Here is a 17,596-nt window from a genome sequence, read left to right on the forward strand (position 1 = left end):
AGACTGTGAGCCCCATGTGAGACAACCTGATGACCTTGTATCTACCTCAATGCTTAGAACAGTGCTTGGCAGATAGTAAGCGCTTAACAAATACCATCTTTATTTTTACTCTGTTGAACTCCCCCAAGCACTTAGCACAGTACTCTGTATGCAGTCGACGGAAGTTTCTTGAGGTAGAGATCATACCTTCTGACTCCTTTTCACCCAAATGCTTAATACAGTGCTTCACACAATAGGCTAAGCTTCCCAAGGGCAAGAATTGTGCCTTCTGGCTCTATTTATACTCTCCAGGTGCTTAGTACACAGTAGGGGCTACTGAGAGGAGAGAGTGCTGCGGGAAAAGAATAGGCATAAATTCAGTTAAATAGCAATAATAATAATTATAGTATTTGTTAAGCACTTACTACGTACCAGGCACTGTTCTAAGCACTGGGATTGATACAAGGTAATCGGGTTGGACAAAGTCCCTGTCCCACAAAGGGCTCACAGTCTTAATCCCCATTTTACAGATGAGTGAACTGGGGCGCAGAGAGGTTAAGTAACTCTCCTAAGGTCACACGACAGACAAGTGGCGGAGCCGGGATTAGAACCTTCTAACCCCCAGGCCCGTGTTCTATCCACTAAGCCACACTGCTTCTCTAGAAACAACAGTTCCACCCTCAAATTCAATAGTCGAACACTAATGCCGACAGCATTTTGTTACGCGGGCTTCTGATGCACTCCAGAGTGCCCCCCAAAAATAATTTGCCCCTGCTAGCTGGCCTAGTTGTCAGGGTGATGGCAGTTATTGAACACCCATTATGTGCGGCACACTGTACTGAGCATTTGGGAAAAGCCAACAGTAGTAGTCGGGATGGTATCCATTGAGCACCTATTGTGTGTGATGCAAAGTCCATGAGAACCCCAAGATTATGTGCCCTACCTGCAGGGAGCTTGCATTCTTACATTCTCATGAGAGGGTCTCATGTTTTTGGATTGTGTTAGTGGTATTTGATAAGCGTTTACTCTGTGCCAGGCACTGTTGTAAGCGCTGGGGCAGATAGAAGCTAATCAGGTTGGACACGGTCCCTGTCCCACGTGGGGCTCACGTCCTAATCACCATTTTACAGATGAAATAGCTGAGGCGCCGAGAAGCGAAGCGACTTGCCCAAGGTCAGGCAGCGGGCGCGTGGTATGAGAACCCAGGTCCTCTGACCCCCAAGCCCCGTCTGACGTGAAGGTAGATTCCCCTCTTCCTCTGCTCAAGGCTTGGTAGGGGGGCTTTCCGGGCCAAAGTTGGGAGACCCGGGCTCTCCTCCCGGCCCCCGCTTTTGAGATATCTCCGGGCCCCGGTTTCCACACCCTTAAAATGGGGTGCTGCCCTGCCACGTCTGTCTGTGCTCAGGTGGCGGGTGGGGTGGCTGCCCAGCTTGCCCCTCTGATAACACAGGACTGCAAGTGAGACCCTCCTCCCACCCCTGGGGCCCTCTACCCTCGTGGTCCGTTGGGGTGACCCTCAAGGCGCAGAGAGGTCACGGCTGCAGCGAGGCAGCCGGGGGGCCGTGAGGAGTGGGCTGCGCTGGCCCCGGGCCACTGGGTCCGGAGGGTGCCGCCTCGGGAACGGCAAAGTCGCTTCATGCCCTCTGCCTGCGCTGGTGGTGTTTTCATCATTATAGTTAACACGGGCTGACGAGAAGGATGGGGAGGAGATGTGCACCGGGGAAGCATCAATCAAACCATCCATCAATAGCATTGATTGAGCGCTCAGATGCAGTGCGCTGTGCTAAGCGTCTGGGGGAGAGTACAGAACAACAGAGTCAGTAGATATCTTCCCGGCCCGTAAGGGGCTTCCAGTCAAGAAGAAGGAGCCTGGGAGTCAGAAGACCTGGGTTCGATTCCGAGCCCTACCGCTTTGCTACGTGACCTTGGGCAAGTCACTTTATTTCTCTGGGCCTCATTTGGGGGATCGAATTCCCGCTCTCACTCCCCGCTGGACCGTGAGCCCCAGGTGGGGCAGGGACGGTGTCCCTAATTGTCTCGTTTCTACCCCAGAGCTTAGTACACTGCGAGGCACATACATCATCATTATTTGTATTATTATATATTACTAATACTACCCTTAGGAGATCGGGGGCATCGCCTGTTTACTTCATGGACGGGGAGGGAGCCCTCTGTCCCCATGCCGATCCGGGTTTTCCTCCTGCCTCTCGGGCCCGGTTCTGCTGCCCAGCGGGTGACCCCCCGAGTGACTGGGGAGAGCTGAGGAGAGGGGGATCCCCCCCACCGTGTTTTCGCCCTCCAGAGTACCCGAGGCCCGCTTCCATCCTCCGGCCCGCTCCAGGCTGCATCTCCTCCCGCTCCCGGGTTTGGAATATACCCCCGTCTCCCGGCCTCAGAATTTGCAAGCGCAGCCTCGTGGGGCGGGCGGGCGAGCGTGAGTGTTTACGTGTGCGTGTAGATTGGCACGCTCATCTGGTTGCCCAGGCGACGGGCTCCAGAGGTTGTGCCCGGGAGGTTCTGGCCGGTCGGGGCTTCGGATGGAGCTGCTGGGCTCCCTTCCCCCCGGCCCTCCCGCTTCTTGAACCTAAGGCCATGGCCCAGCTCCCCTGTGGGATCGGGGTGTATCCATGGATTTTCTCACCCGGATCTCTCTCCTCCCTCCTTGTGCTCTCCCCTTGCCTTCTCACTGTCTCTCTGCCCCCCCCCCGCCCCGAGCCCTGGGGAGCCCTTTGGGGTTTTGCCCCTACTGCTGGGGATCAAGGGACTGGGGGGGGCGGGGGGACTCGCCCCCCCATCCCTTTCCTCTGGGCAGTCTGGGGGTACTCCTTCCCACTCTCTCCCTTCGAGAAAATACCACTGAATGAATGAAAACTAAAGCCCTTTCTTTTGCAATCAAAGCCACGTCTCTGTCATATTTATTGAGCGCTCTGGGCAGAGCACTGTACTAAGCGCTTGGGAGAGTATAATATAACAATACAGCAGTCACATTCCCTGCCCGCAGCGAGCTTCCGGCTACCTTGGGTGGAGGTCCGGGGCTCTGTCCCCTCTTCACAGATGGGAAACCGAGGCACCGCAGGCATGACCTGGGTGGAACCAGGTTTTCCGGCCTGCCGGGGCGGGTTGCGGACTGTTGAGCCCCCTCACCGCTCGCTCACCTCCACCGCCCAAAACCTTCTCAGCTTGCTCCTCCCTGAAATTTATTTTGGTATCCAATTCCTGTGCTAAATTATAAGCTCCTCAAAGGTAGGGTAGAGAAGCAGCGTGGCTCCGTGGAAAGAGCATAGGCTTTGGAGTCAGAGGTCATGGGTTCAAATCCTTGCTCCGCCAATTTGTCATCTGTGTGACTTTGGGCAAGTCACTTCACTTCTCTGTGCCTCAGTTCCTTCATCTGTAAAATGGGGATGAAGACTGTCTGTGAGCCCCCCCCCCCCCCCCACCGTGGGACAACCTGATCACCTTTTAACCTCCCCAGTGCTTAGAACAGTGCTTTGCACATAGTAAGCGCTTAATAAGTGCCATTATTATTATTATATCTGCTAACTCCACTACATTCTCCCACATGCAGAGTAAGCACTCAGTAAATACCACTGACTGAGGGGAGAAAGGGAGAATATAGGCAATCAACTGGTCAATACAAGGTCCTTTTTGCTCCTTAAGGGCAAGGATTGGGGCTGTGTTCTCTATTGTACTCTTCCAAGCTCTCAATACAGAGCTCAGAACAGAAAAGGTGCTCAATAAATAGTTGATTTATGTTGCCAACTTGTACTTCCCAAGTGCTTAGTACAGTGCTCTGCACACAGTAAGCGCTCAATAATACAATTGATTGATTGGTTGAGGGGTGAGAGGGAAAATTCTGGGGGATAAACTGGTCAATACAAGATCCTTTTTGCCCCTTAAAGGCAGGGGTTGTGTCTACTACTTTATTGTATTCTTCTAAGCATTTAGTACAGTGCTCAGTACAGAATAAGCATTCAATAAATACCTTCAATAGATTGAGGGGAGGGAGGGAGGGAGAATACAGGAGTGTAGACTGGTCAACACAAGAGATCCTTGTTGCTCCTTAACGGTAGGCATCAGAACGAATATTACACCCTCCCAATCATTCAGTACAGTGCTCTGCACCCAGGAGGTACTGAATAAATACCATAAATTGGGGAGTGGCAGCCATTTGCGGGGGTTCTGTGGGCAAAGGCTTCTACTGGCATCCCCAGTGTCTAGGATGGGTCCCCTCCGGCCCCCAAACCATTTGTAAGAATAATAGTAATAATTACGGTTCCTGTTAAATGTTTAATGGGTGCCAAAGCACTGAGCTGAAGGCCAAATGAGGACTCTGTCTGAGGCGATCGTGTGATACCTATCCCAGCACTTAGCTCAGTGCTTGGCACACAGCAAGCACGTAACAAATACTACAAATATTTCCTAACGATTATATGCCGGTCAGATAGGACTCAAGCCCCGTCCCCCGCCTGAGTTCATAGTCGAAGCGGGATAGGTGGATAAGGATCGCACTCCCATTTTAATAATAATAATAATGATGGTATTTGTTAAGCGCTACCTCTGCACAAAGCACTGTTCTAAGCGCTGGGGAGGTTACAAGGTGATCTGATTGTCCCAGGGGGTGGGGGCTCACAGTTTTAATCCCCATTTTACAGATGAGGTAGCTGAGGCACAGAGAAGTTGCCCAAAATCACACGGCCGACAGTTGGCAGTGCCAGGATTTGTACCCATGGCCTCTGACTCCAAAGCCCGTGCTCTTTCCACTGAGCCACGCTGCTTCTCCATTTTACAGATGAAGAAACTGAGGCCTGGGGAGGTCAAGGGACTGGCCCAAGATCCCGAAGCGGGCCAGGGGCTGGGCTTCCACGGGGCTCCGTTAACCGCCAAATGGCTCTGTAAACCCGTCTGATCCTTCCAAGACGTGCTGGGAGCCTCTCCTTTCCGATGGGAGCTGTATTCCTTTCAGTCATACTCTGTTTCTTTTCTCTCTCTCTCTCTCTCTCTCTCTCTTGCTTTCTTTTGTTTTTTTGGTTGTTTTTTCTGTTGTTTCCGTCTTTGTTTTTCTTCTTTCCTGTCTCTCTGTCTCTCCGTCTCTCTCTGTGTCTCTGTCTCTCACCGGCACCAGACCTGCCAGCCCTCTCTGCGGCGCTGGGAGCTCTCTCCGCCCGTCCATGCCTGCGGTGGCCGCCCGCCCTCCCCACCGGCCCGCCGCCCCGGCCCCGGGCCGCCCGCGGGGAGCATGGGCAGCTCGGCCTCCTCGCTGGCCGCGGAGCCCGAGTCGGACCACGGCTTCCCCAGCCCGCCGTACCCCGGGCCCCCGGCGGCAGGCTGGTACAGGAGCGGGCACGGGGGGCCCCTGTGGGGGGGCGTCCTCGGGACCCGTCAGCACCCACTCTTCCAGCCCAGGGCGCGCAGGTAAGAGCTGGGGGGGGCGTGGGGCTGTCGGGAAGCTTTGGGCCGCCAATCCTCCCCATACCCGGCCCCCTCCATCCTCTATCTCTCCTATCTCCTCCTGACCCCCTGTTCCTCCATCCCTCCGGGCCCCGACCTCCCATTTCTCTAATAATAATAATAATGATGGCATTTGTTAAGTGCTTACTATATGCAAAGCACTGTTCTAAGCGCTGGGGAGGATACAAGGTGTTCAGGTTGTCCCACTTAGGGCTCCCAGTCTTAATCCTCATTTTACAGATGAGGTAACTGAGGCCCAGAGAAGTTAAGTGGCTTGCCCAAAGTCACACAGCTGACAGTTGGCGGAGCTGGGATTTGAACCCATGACCTCTGACTCCAAAGCCCGTGCTCTTTCCAATGAGCCATGCTGCTTCTCTAAAAAGTTGTGACTTACCTAAAGTCACACAGCTGATGGTTGGCGGAGCCGGGATTTGAACCCCTGACCTCTGACTCCAAAGCCCGGGCTCTTTCCACTGAGCCACGCTATCCCCCCCGTCCTCCCAACCGCTGGATAATGATGATGATGATGGCATTTGGTAAGCGCTTACAATGTGCCAAGCACTGTTCTAAGCGCTGGGGTAGATACAAGGTAATCAGGCTGTCTCACGTGGGGCTCACAGTCTTCATCCCCCGTTTTACAGATGAGGGAACTGAGGCACAGAGAAATTAAGAGACTTGCCCACAGTCTTAGTCCCCATTTTACAGACGAGGTAACTGAGGAACAGGGAAATTAAGAGACTTGCCCAGAGTCACACAGCTGACAAGTGGCGGAGCCGGGATTAGAGCCCACGACCTCTGACTCCAAAGCCCGGGCTCTTTCTAAGTCACACCCAGGCCTCTGACCCTCCTATCCCCCGCATCCTCCCAACCCACCGAACCCCCTTCCCTCTGGGCCCCCCCATTTCTCCACTCCTCTCAACTCTCCTGCCCACCGGGCCCCCAATCCTCCATTCCTCCATCCCTCCTATCCTCGCGACCCTCTGTCCCCCAGCTGCTGCACGGGACCCCCACAAGAACACGGTCTCCGTTGGGCGGGTCCCCGTCCCCCTGGGCTAACGGCCTCTGCCCCAAGGTGGGTCTCGGTCCCTAGAGCTCTGGGTCTCCCAGCCGGACACCGGCCCACTCCCTCCTAAACTTTGGCTGAGCGTCAGGCTTTGGGGACTGGTGGCCCGGGGAGACATGGGGGACCCAGACTCCAAAGCCCAGGCCCCTCCTCTCCCACCCCAGCCATCCCAAAGCCACCGGGCCCTTTCCATGCTGTCGTGCCCCGGCCCGTTCCGTGCGGGCTCAGCCTCTCCGCTCTTTGGCCGCTGTGTTGTGTGGCGTGTCGGTGTGGCGCTGGTATGTTGCGTGGCAGAGTGCCTAGTAGCCGCTACCTAGCCGGCGTGCCATGCGGTATATTGGCATGAAGCTCCAACTTTGTATAGCAGAGCGTACAGCAGCCAGTATGTTGTTGTGCAGCTGCTCCGTGGTACGGTGCGTCGGGGTGTGAGTGGGCGTGTGCTATGGCAGATGGTCTAATAGTCGCTTTGTCGGTGTGTTGCTGATCCGTTGTGGTAATTCGGTGTCGGGGGGCACGCTGCATGTGGCGTCGTACCTGCTGTGCAACCGGGGTGGACCGTGGGAATGTGTCGTGGGACACTGTGGGTGTTGGAGGGAGGTCGGAGGGAGGGGGGCAGAGAGTCAGCACCCCCCATGGTGGGCAGGGCCCGGAGCAACCCGCCTGCCGATGCCAAACGGGCAGCAGGAGACGGTCGAGGACAGCGGCTGGTTCACCGACCCCGGGCGAAGCCTCAGGTGGGGTCCGGGGCCCTCTTCCCGGTCCCGAGGTTTTAACGCTCCTCCCCTGGGATGAGCAGCATATAGGAGCCCGTCTGAAAATTCCAGTCCTGGTGCCCTACAGGCGGGGAAGAGGCTGGACAAGGATGGCATGGGCTCTTTCTTGAATCACCCAGTCATTCAACCAGTGGTATTTATTGAGCACTTACTGCGTATAATAATAATAATGGCATTTATTAAGCGCTTACTGTGTGCAAAGCACTGTTCTAAGCATTGGGGAGGTTACAAGGTGATCAGATTGTCGTACAGGGGGCTCACAGTCTTAATCCCCGTTTTACAGATGAGGCACAGAGAAGTGAAGCGACTTACCCAAAATCACACAGCTGACAATTGGTGGGATTTGAACCCATGACCTCCGACTCCAAAGCCCGGGCTCTTTCCACTGAGCCACACTGCTCATTTAGAATAATAAATAATAATCGTGGTACTTGTTAAGCACTTACTATGTGCCAAGCACTCTTCTAAGCACTGGGGTAGATACAGCTTAATCAGTTTGGACATAGTCCCTGTCCGGCATGGGGCTCACACTCTTAATCCGCACAGCATGGCGTAGTGGGTAGAGCCCGGGCCTGGAATTCAGAAGGCCATGGGTTCTAATCCCGGCTTCGCCCCTTATCTGCTGCGTGACCTTGGGCAAGTCACTTCACTTCTCTGTGCCACAGTGACCTCATCTGTAAAGTAGAGATTGAGACTGTGAGCCTCATGTGGGACTGTGTCCTATCGGATTTGCTTGTATCCACCCTAGCGCTCAGTACAGTGGCTGAGACATAGTAAGCGCGTAACAAATAATTATTATTATTATTACAGTTGATGTAACCGAGGTCCAGAGAAGCGAAGTGACTTGCCCAAGATCACACAGCAGAAGCGTAGAGAAGCAGCGTGGCTCAATGGAAAGAGCCCAGGCTTTGGAGTCAGAGGTCATGGGTTCATAATCCCGGCTCTGCCAATTATCAGCTGTGTGACTTTGGTCAAGTCACTTCACTTCTCTGGGCCTCAGTTCCCTCATCTGCAAAATGGGGATTAAGACTGTGAGCCCCACGTGGGACAAACTGATTACCTTGTATCCCCCCCCCCCCCCAGTGCTTAGAACAGTGCTTGGCACATAGTAAGTGCTTAATAAATGCTATTATTATTATTATTATTATTATTATTATTATTATTATTATTATTATTATGTGGCGCAGCTGGGATTAGAACCCAGGTCCTTCTGACTTCCAAGCCCCGGCTGTAGCCCCAAAGCCACCGCTGCTTCTCTCGCAGCGTGACTAGGGTTGTTTGGCACAGTCTGTGCCCTCCGACCTGATCATCGCAGGTCTACCCCAGTGCTTAGGACAGTGTTTGACACATAGTAAATCTTTAACAAATACCATTAAAAAATGAAATAAAGAGGTGCTTACAGTCTGGCAGGCAATTGGAGGACTTCAGCGGGACTGAGGTGAGAGGATTAGAAATGGTGGGACATGAGGAAACCCTGCAGTCCGGGAGGGTTTTAGAGCGGTTTGGACCACAAGTAGTCTCCGCCAGGCTCCTGGAGGGCAGGAAGCATCTTTCTGGTGGCTGTCATACTCTCCCTAGTGCTTCGTATAGTGTCTAGCTCTCAGGAGGCCTTGAGGAAGTACCATTGTACAAATATGATTATGGTGTTCGTTACACACTTAGTATGCGATAAAACACTATATTAAGCACTTAATCGTATTTATTGAGTGCTAAGCGCTTGGGAGAGTACAGCGCGACAGCTTTGGTAAGCACGTTCCCTGACCACATCTAGAAGGCAAGAGAGACATTAATATAAATAAATTACGGAGGCTGAGGCGGGGAGGTAAATAAAGTTCCCTTTGGGACATGTTAAACTTGAGGAGTCAGCGAGATGTCCTGAAAGGCCGGAGGAAAGTACAGGACTGCAGAGGCGGAGAGGAGAGAGGTCAGGGCTGGAGATGTAGATTTGGGAATCGTCTGAGTAGAGGTGGTAGTTGAAGCCGTGGGAGTGAATGAGTTCTCCAAGGGAGTGGGTGTAGATGGGCAATAGAGGGGGACCCAGAACTGACCCTGGAGGGACCCCCACAGTTAGGGGGTGGGAGGCAGAAGAGGAGCCCAAGAAAGGGATTGAGAATGAGTGGCCTGAGAGATAGGAGGAGAGCCAGGAGAGAACAGTATCAGTGAAGCCAGGGCTGAATAATGCTTAGAGAAGCAGTGTGGATTAGTGGAAAGAGCACAGGCTTGGGAGTCAGAGGAATCCCGCCTCCTCCACTTGTCTGCTTAGACAAGCCACTTAGCTTCTCTGTGCCTCAGTTCCCTCATCTGTAAAACGGGGGTGACGACTGTGAGCCCCACGTGGGGCCATCTGATTATCTTGTATCTCCCCCAGCACTTTAAACAGTGCTTGGCACATAGTAAGTGCTTAACAAATGCCAGATTATTATAACGTTTCCAGGAGAAGGGAGTGCCGCAGGTATCTGAGTGGTTGAGGAGGATTAGGGTGGAGTACAGGCCGTTGACTACGACAGGAAGGAGTTGGTTGGTGAGTTTAGAGAGGGCAGTTTCAGGGAGTGGAAGCCAGATTAGAGGAAGTCGAAGAGAGGAAGTTGAGACGGTGGGTGTCGACAACTCGCTCATGGCGTCTGGAGAGGACTGGTAGGACTGAAGACTCTAGACAGTAAGCTTGTTTTTGGCAGGGAACGTGTCTGTTATATTGTGGTTTGTACTCCCCCAAGCATGTAGTACAGTGAGAGCTCGATAAATACGACTGAGGGAGTTGGGATCGTAACTGGAGAGGGAAGCCGTGAGCGTGTTTAAAAGCAATGGGGAAGAAGCCCTTGGAGAGTGAGCATTTGAAGTTGAGGATCAGGGAGGAAGGAAGCGCTTTGGCGAAGTGCGAAGAAGAGCTGAGGTCAGAGCCACAAGTGGCAGGGGTGGGTTTTGAGAGGAGGCAAGAGAATTAAAGAAGGGGCAGGAGGAGGAAGGGCCTGGAGGGGAGCTGGGGAGATTTTAGGGAGATCACACCTGATGGTTTCAATTTTCTCCATAAACTAAGTGGCCAGGTCATTAGAGGCAAGGCATGGGTGACGGGGAAACCGGGTGTTTGAAACATCTGAAACAACTGTCTGGGTCGACGGGCATGGGAGTAAATAAGGACCAGTCAATCAGTTGTATTTATTGAGCATTTACTGTGTGCAGAGCATGTACTAAGCGCTTGGGAGAGTACGATATAACAGAGTTGGTAGACACTTTCCCCGCCCACAACAGGCTTACAGTTTAGAGGGGGAGACAGACATTAATATACAGAAATAAGTTGTAGATCTGCACATAAGTGCTGTGGGGCTGAGGGAGGGGTGAACAAGGGGTGTAAATCCAAGGGCAAGGGCAGCGCAGAAGGGAGTGGGAGAAAAGAAAATGAGGGCTCCATCGGGGTAGGCCTCTTGGAGGAGATGTGCCCTCTCTAAAGCTTTGAAGGCAGGGAGAGTGATCGTCCGTCGGATCCGAAGAGGGAGGGCGTTCAAGACCAGAGTCAGGACGTGGGCGAGAGGTCGGTGGCGAGATAGACAAGATGGAGGTAAAGCGAATAGGTTGGCGTTAGAGGAGTGAAGTGCGTGGGCTGGTTTGTAGTAAGAAATTAGAGAGGGGAGGTAGGAGGGGGCAAGGTGATTGAATGCTTTAAAGCCTATGGGGATATAGACTGTAAGTTCATTGTGGGTAGGGAATGAGTCTGTTCTGTTGTTATATTGTACTCTCCCAAGTGCTTAGTGCATTGCTCAATACATATGATTGATTGATCGATTGAGAAAATGTTGCCCGAGGGACGAGAGGGCAGAGGGCAGGTAGGGATGAAGTTGAGGTTGGTGTGGTTAGCCTGGTATCTGGATTTCCATCAGCAACACTCAGTGGTTCGTTGACAGGACTGAAGGAAGCGGACTGGAGGCGGACAGGGCTGTGGGTTAGTGGTAGGAGATCGCTGAAAGGATAGGGGAGCGAGTCAGTTGAGTTCAGTAGAGAGGGTGGTGTTGAGGGGCGTCGATTTGGTCGTCGAGGGAAGGTAGGTTCGGTATGGAGGCTAAATGGGGCGTGATGACTGGAGAAAATCTGCTGGGGTCAAAAGATTGGAAGTCTCTGCGGGGGAACAGGGTGGTCGTGTGGGAGAAAAGGCAGGTGAAGAGATGGTGGTTGAAAAGAAGGATTTCTATCTATACTTACGTATATATCCTTACATTCTGCCGTATATGCAATTTATTTTAATGTCTTATCTCCCCCTCTGGATTGTAAGGTCCTTGAGGGTAGGGGTTTGTCTCCCTACCGGATCCCAAGTGCTTAGTACAGTGTATAGAATAAAGCACTAGCGAAATACCATTGATTGGTTGATCTATCAGATCCAGTCGCTGCCCTTCTCAAGGCTTGCAGACTAAAAGCGGATCGATAGAATACGATGCAACGGAGTCGGAAGGAGCATTCCCTGCCCAAAACGAGCTTAAAGTCTAGAGGGGGAGACAGACATTAATAGAAATAAATAAATTACGGGTGTGTACTGCAGTGCCGTGGGGCTTGGTCTGCAAATATAGGCTGGGGAGAGAACAAGAGACAAGCACATCCAGAGCAGCGGAACAATAAATCATTAAAGCAGCGTAAGGGACAAGGACAAAGAATCCGATACCCAGAATAAAAACCAAAGTCAGTAGGAATCTGTGGCTGGAGGAGCAGAATTTCAGGCTTCTCGTGGGTCACTCAGTCGTATTGATTGAGCACTTACTGTTTGCAGAGCACTTACTGTACTAAGCGCGTGGGAGAGTACAGTACAACAATAAGCAGACACGTTCTCTGTCCACAGTGTGCTTACAGTCTAGATGGGGGAGACAGGAAATAATATAAATAAATTGCAGCTATGAACATAAGTGCTGTGGGGCTGGGAGCGGGGAAGGACAGAGGGAGTGAGTCAGGGTGACACAGAAGGGAGTGGGAGAAGAGGAAGGGGAGGATTAGGGAAGACCTCTTAGAGGAGATACGCCCTCAATAAGGCTTTTAAGGGGGAGAGAGTAATTGTCTGTCGGATTTGAGGAGGGAGAGTGTTCCAGGCCAGGATTTGGGTGAGGAGTCAGCGGTGAGATCGAGGAACGGTAAGAAGGTTAGCATTAGAGGAGCAAAGTGTGTGGGCTGGGTTGCAGTAAGAGAGTAGCGAGGTGAGGTAGGAGGGGGCAAGGTGATTGACTGCTTTAAAGCCAATGGTGAGGAGTGTTTGTTGTTGCCGAGGTGGATGGGAAACCTTTCCTGAGGAGTGGGGAAACATTGAGCATTTTTGTACTTAGGACAGTGCTCTGCACACAGTAAGCACTCAATAAATACGATTGAATGAATTTTTGTAGAAGGATGATCCAGGAAGCAGCATGAAGTGGAGTGGGGAGAGACGGGGGGTTCAGAAAACGCATGGCCCAGCCATAGCCACAGTGAGAACGCCAGTAGCCACCCATCTTCCCAGGATTTGTGGAGGCTCCGCTCAGCAGCTGTTCCTCTCATTCCTGCCAGGGCTGTGGAAGGCAGGACAGGATGGGGACTCCTCGGAAGCACGGAGGAGGACAGCCGGTGTCTGCTCCTGGGACGGCGGCATGGCCTGCTGTCCGGTGGGGAATGCCGGGGGCACGTGGCAGCAGCTTTCATAATAATCATAATAATAATGGCATGTATTAAGCACTTACTATGTGCAAGGCACTATTCCAAGCGCTGGGGAGGTTACAAGGTGATAAGGTCCCACGAGGGGCTCACAGTCTTCATCCCCATTTTACAGATGAGGGAACTGAGGCCCAGAGAAGTGAATTGGCTTGCCCAAAGTCACCCAGCTGGCAATTGGCAGTGCCGGGATTTGAACCCATGACCTCTGACTCCAAAGCCCGGGCTTTTTCCACTGAGCCACGCTGCTTCTCTTTCATCCCTGCAGCCTGGCGCTCACAGAGCATACTGGGAGCAGGGCCCTCCAGTGACTGGGAGGCAAGGCCCTTGGCTCGGCCCGGGGAGGGGCTGAGCACGGCCAAAGGGCACGGCCAAAGGGAGGAGGAGGACTGGTTGGCTACTTGAGTTAATAATTAAATAGCAGCATTAGTGAGCCCATAGGGTGAGGGAGATGGGTTCAGAGCCGGGTAGCACCTTATCCCCTCGACAGCCCTAAGGGGGTTGGACACTGCCCCCACTGCATGGCCGCTGGGGAAACCGAGGCACCGGGGTGATGCATACCCGGCCGGTCCAGCCCGGGCAGAAGCGCAGTGCCGGGCCTTGGTCATTGGCTGCGGTATGTCTGGCCAGGGCTTGGTGGGGGTGGGCTCAGCCTTTGAGACTGGCTGTAGGTGGGTAGGGAAGCCTGGGAGACAGCGAGGGCTGCCCCCTCCACCTCCTATCGCTTCCTGTCACGCCCCAGCCAGAGTTCAGCTGGGGCTGCGGGTAGGGCCTGGTGTGCACGGAAAAGCGTGTGGCTGTCTAATCCGCGTCCCAAGCTCTCAGTATGATGCCTAACACGCCGGCCCTCAAATCCCATCAATTGACTAACGGTAGCAGTGGGGGCAGAGGGCGGCCCGGCCGGGGTGGGGCCTGCCCAGGTCCTCGGGAACACACACACTTTCCCCAATCATTTGGGGACTTGGCTTTCAAGGTTCCAGGTGGAGCTGCCGGGCCAGACCATAAGCTCGTTGAAGGCAGGGAACTTGTCGGTTTATTGTCATATTGTCCTCTCCCAAGTGCTTAGTACCGTGCTGTGCACACAGTAAGCGCTCAATAAATACGATTGAATTATTTGTGGCCTGGGAAAGTGGGGTCAGGCGAGAGGGCGCTTCCCTGGGCCTGGAGCGAGGAGTGAACCAGGGAAAGCTGGTGGGGTGGGAGGAGGAGGACTCCCACAGGGGCTGAAAGCAGATAACAATAATAATAATAATGATGGCATTTATTAAGCGCTTACTATGTGCAAAGCACTGGGGAGGTTACAAGGTGATCAGGTTGTCCCACAGGGTGCTCACAGTCTTAATCCCCATTTTACAGATGAGGTAACTGAGGCACAGAGAAGTTAAGTGGGCTTCTAGACTGTGAGCCCACTGTTGGGTAGGGACTGTCTCTACATGTTGCCAACTTGTACTTCCCAAGCGCTTAGTACCGTGCTCTGCACACAGTAAGTGCTCAATAAATATGATTGATTGATTGATTGATATTCTATTTATTTTATTTTGTTAATATGTTTGGTGGTGTTCTCTGTCTCCCCCTTCTAGACTGTGAGCCCACTGTTGAGTAGGGACTGTCTCTATATGTTGCCAACTTGTACTTCCCAAGTGCTTAGTACAGTGCTCTGCACACAGTAAGCGCTCAATAAATATGATTGATTGATTGATTGATTGTGACTTGCCCAAAGGCGCACAGCTGACAACTGGTGGAGCCGGGATTTGAACCCCTGACCTCCGACTCCAAAGCCCGGGCTCTTTCCACTGAGCCACGTTGCTTCTCCATGGATGGAAAGGAGATGCCCGGACCGTCTCCCCCAGCCCGTCTCCTCCTCCCCGTGGCCCAGCCGCCAGGGGTGGCCCTAGTGAAGGTCCTGCCAGCGGTGGTCCCAGACAGCAGCAGCTCTGGCCGACGGAGAACCCGTCGCTGTGGTATTTGTTGAGCACTTACTGTGTGCCAGGCACTGTACTAAGCACCGGGGTGGATACGAGCAAATCGGGTTGGACACAGTCCCTGTCCCGCATGGGGCTCACAGGCTCAATCCTCATTTTACAGATGAGGTAACTGAGGCCCAGAGAAGTGAAGTGACTTGTCCAGAGTCACACAGCTGACAAGTGGCAGAGGCAGGATTAGAACCCGCGACCTTCTGATTTCAAGACCACTGGGCCATGTCAGGAAAGAACCAGAGTCAGCGATGTTGCTACTGCGGCGTATAAGTGACTGTTTGACCGGTTGCCAGGAGGTCGGCCTCCGTCCGGCATGCCTGAGGCAGGCGATGCCTTTCCGTCAGGGGCTTTCATATCTTCTGGACTATGAGCCTACTGTTGGGTAGGGACCGTCTCTATGTGTTGCCAACTTGTACTTCCCAAGCACTTAGTACAGTGCTCTGCACACAGTGAGCACTTAATAAATACGATTGAATGAATGAATGAGCGCCAGTCTCCCTCTGCCGCAGCTCGGAAGGGGTACCTGAACTCCCGGGGCACCGCGGCTCTGGAGCTTCGGGTCAGGGGTTCTCCAGGAACCAGGTTTGGGACAACCCCCACATTGGGGCTCCTGGACGCTATCACAATGTGCTGTGGGTCTGGCGACCCGCACAGAACCATGGGCAACCCGGGTCTGCTACTTCCATTCAGTCGTATTTATTGAGCGCTTTCTGTGTGCAGAGCACTGTGCTAAGCGCTTGGGAAGTACAAGTTGGCAACATACCTGCAAGGACCATCTGTGCCCAGCATCACTGCCCGCCCTGGGGGATGGGGGAAGTTGAGAGGCTGTGGAATAAGGGGGGCTGGGGAGTTGTAGAGCAACGACTATGGTCCCGTCGCAGATCCTCGCCCGCCCCCGATCCCAGCAAGCCCTGGAGCATTCCCGTTGACGTCAGTGGCTGTTTTCCTCGAGGTTTGCTGGCTGGGACAGCGTGGCTCCTTTGTTCCTCGTTGATTGACCCTCCCTCCTGTGCCAGTGACCTCATGGGGCAGCTGCCCCACCGTGTGAGCGGGTGGAGGTTTCGGTCAAATGGAGTTGGGAGAGTAAAGGGGCTGACGTCTCGTGGGGGGATCAGGGGGATCCGTGTGGGATCAACCGGTTGAGCTGGACCCAAGACCGGGCCGTTTCCAGGCCCCCGGTGACTGGCTGGGAGCTGCGGCCCGGCTGGACACCGGGAAATTTTTCCCGGCTGGACGCTGCGCTAGAAATGGGGCCCGGGACCGTGCCCGGAATTGGAAGCCACTCGAGGCGGGGGCTCCTGTCTCAAGAACCTGATGCAGTAGACACCCAGTGATACCCATGAACCTGGGAGTCAGAGTACCCGGGTTCTATCCAGGCACCGCCACTTGTCTGCCGTGTGACTTTGGGCAAGTCACTTCCCTTTGCGGTGCCTCGGTTACCTCATCTGAAAAATGAGGATTAATTTGTGATACAGGGACCGTCTCCAACCTGGTTAACTCGCATCTACCCCAGTGCTTGACACAGTGCGTGGAATAAGGTAAGTGCTTAACAATACCTTTTACCAAAAACAAAATAATCAATCAATCAATCGGTCGTATTTATTGAGCGCTTACTGTGTGCAGAACACTGTACTAAGCGCTTGGGAAGTACAAGTTGGCAACATATAGAGACAGTCCCTACCCAACAGTGGGCTCACAGTCTAAAAGGGGGAGACAGAGAACAAAACCAAACATACTAACAAAATAAAATAAATAGAATAGATATGTACAAGTAAAATAAATAGAATAATAGATGATAAAATAAAATAAATAAATAAATAAAATAAATAGAATAGATATGTACAAGTAAAATAAGTAAATAAATAAATAAATAGAGTAAATGATGGGGCATATTCCCAAGCAGGAAGTGGGGCTACTGGTAGCAGCCACTCTTTCAAGATGTTTTCGTTAGCACACTGCCAACTAGCTGAGAATGAATGCCGAGGTCGGCAACTTACATGAGGCCAATACACAACTGTGCTCCCATCAGCAGCCCCCTACACACACACACTCTTCAAAAGACAGTGTCTGTTTCCTATGCTAGAGTGTCAATCAATCAGTGGTATTTATTGAGCGCTTACTATGTGCAGACCCCACGCTAAGCACTTCCGTTAGCACACTGCCAACTAGCTGAGAAAGAACGCCGAGGTCGGCGACTTACATGAGGCCAGTACACAACTGTGCTTCCCTTACGCAGGCACACACACTCTTCAAAAGACAGTGTCTGTTTTCTATGTTAGAGTGTCAACCAGTGGTATTTATTGAGCGCTTACTGTGGGCAGACCCCATGCTAAGCACTTGGGAGAGCACAGTCCAACAGAGTTGGTGGAAGCGTTTGCAGGCCACAACGAGCTTACAATGTAGAGGGGGAGACAGGCATGACAATAAATGACGGAGATGGACGTCATTTGGTGCTTATGAGCCTGAGGGTGGGGTGAATATCAATATCACCACTTCACAGATTCTGGGACGGCCTCCTAACTGGCCTCTCCTTCTCCAACCTCTTCTCCCTGCGGTCTCGCTGCGTGAAACTCTGCCCCACCGTAGAATCCGCCATTTAGGCTGCCCACTCGTCTTTGAACCCAAGTCAAATTTCCTATTCAGTGACTACAGCCCTCTCCACCAACTAGCTCTTTCTCAGTTCAGCTCGGTCAGTAGTGCTTACC

General features: G+C 52.9%; 1 protein-coding gene across 8 annotated transcripts in view; it reads left to right on the top strand.

The window, feature by feature from the left end:
- The window catches only part of LOC119942875 (calpain-15-like), a 161,583-nt gene that overhangs the window by 127,118 nt on the left and 16,869 nt on the right, over positions 1-17,596 (top strand). The gene's annotated exons all lie outside the window — the stretch shown is intronic.

The sequence above is a fragment of the Tachyglossus aculeatus genome, chromosome 21 (assembly GCF_015852505.1).
Source record: "Tachyglossus aculeatus isolate mTacAcu1 chromosome 21, mTacAcu1.pri, whole genome shotgun sequence".
Classification (NCBI taxonomy): Eukaryota; Metazoa; Chordata; class Mammalia; order Monotremata; family Tachyglossidae; genus Tachyglossus; species Tachyglossus aculeatus.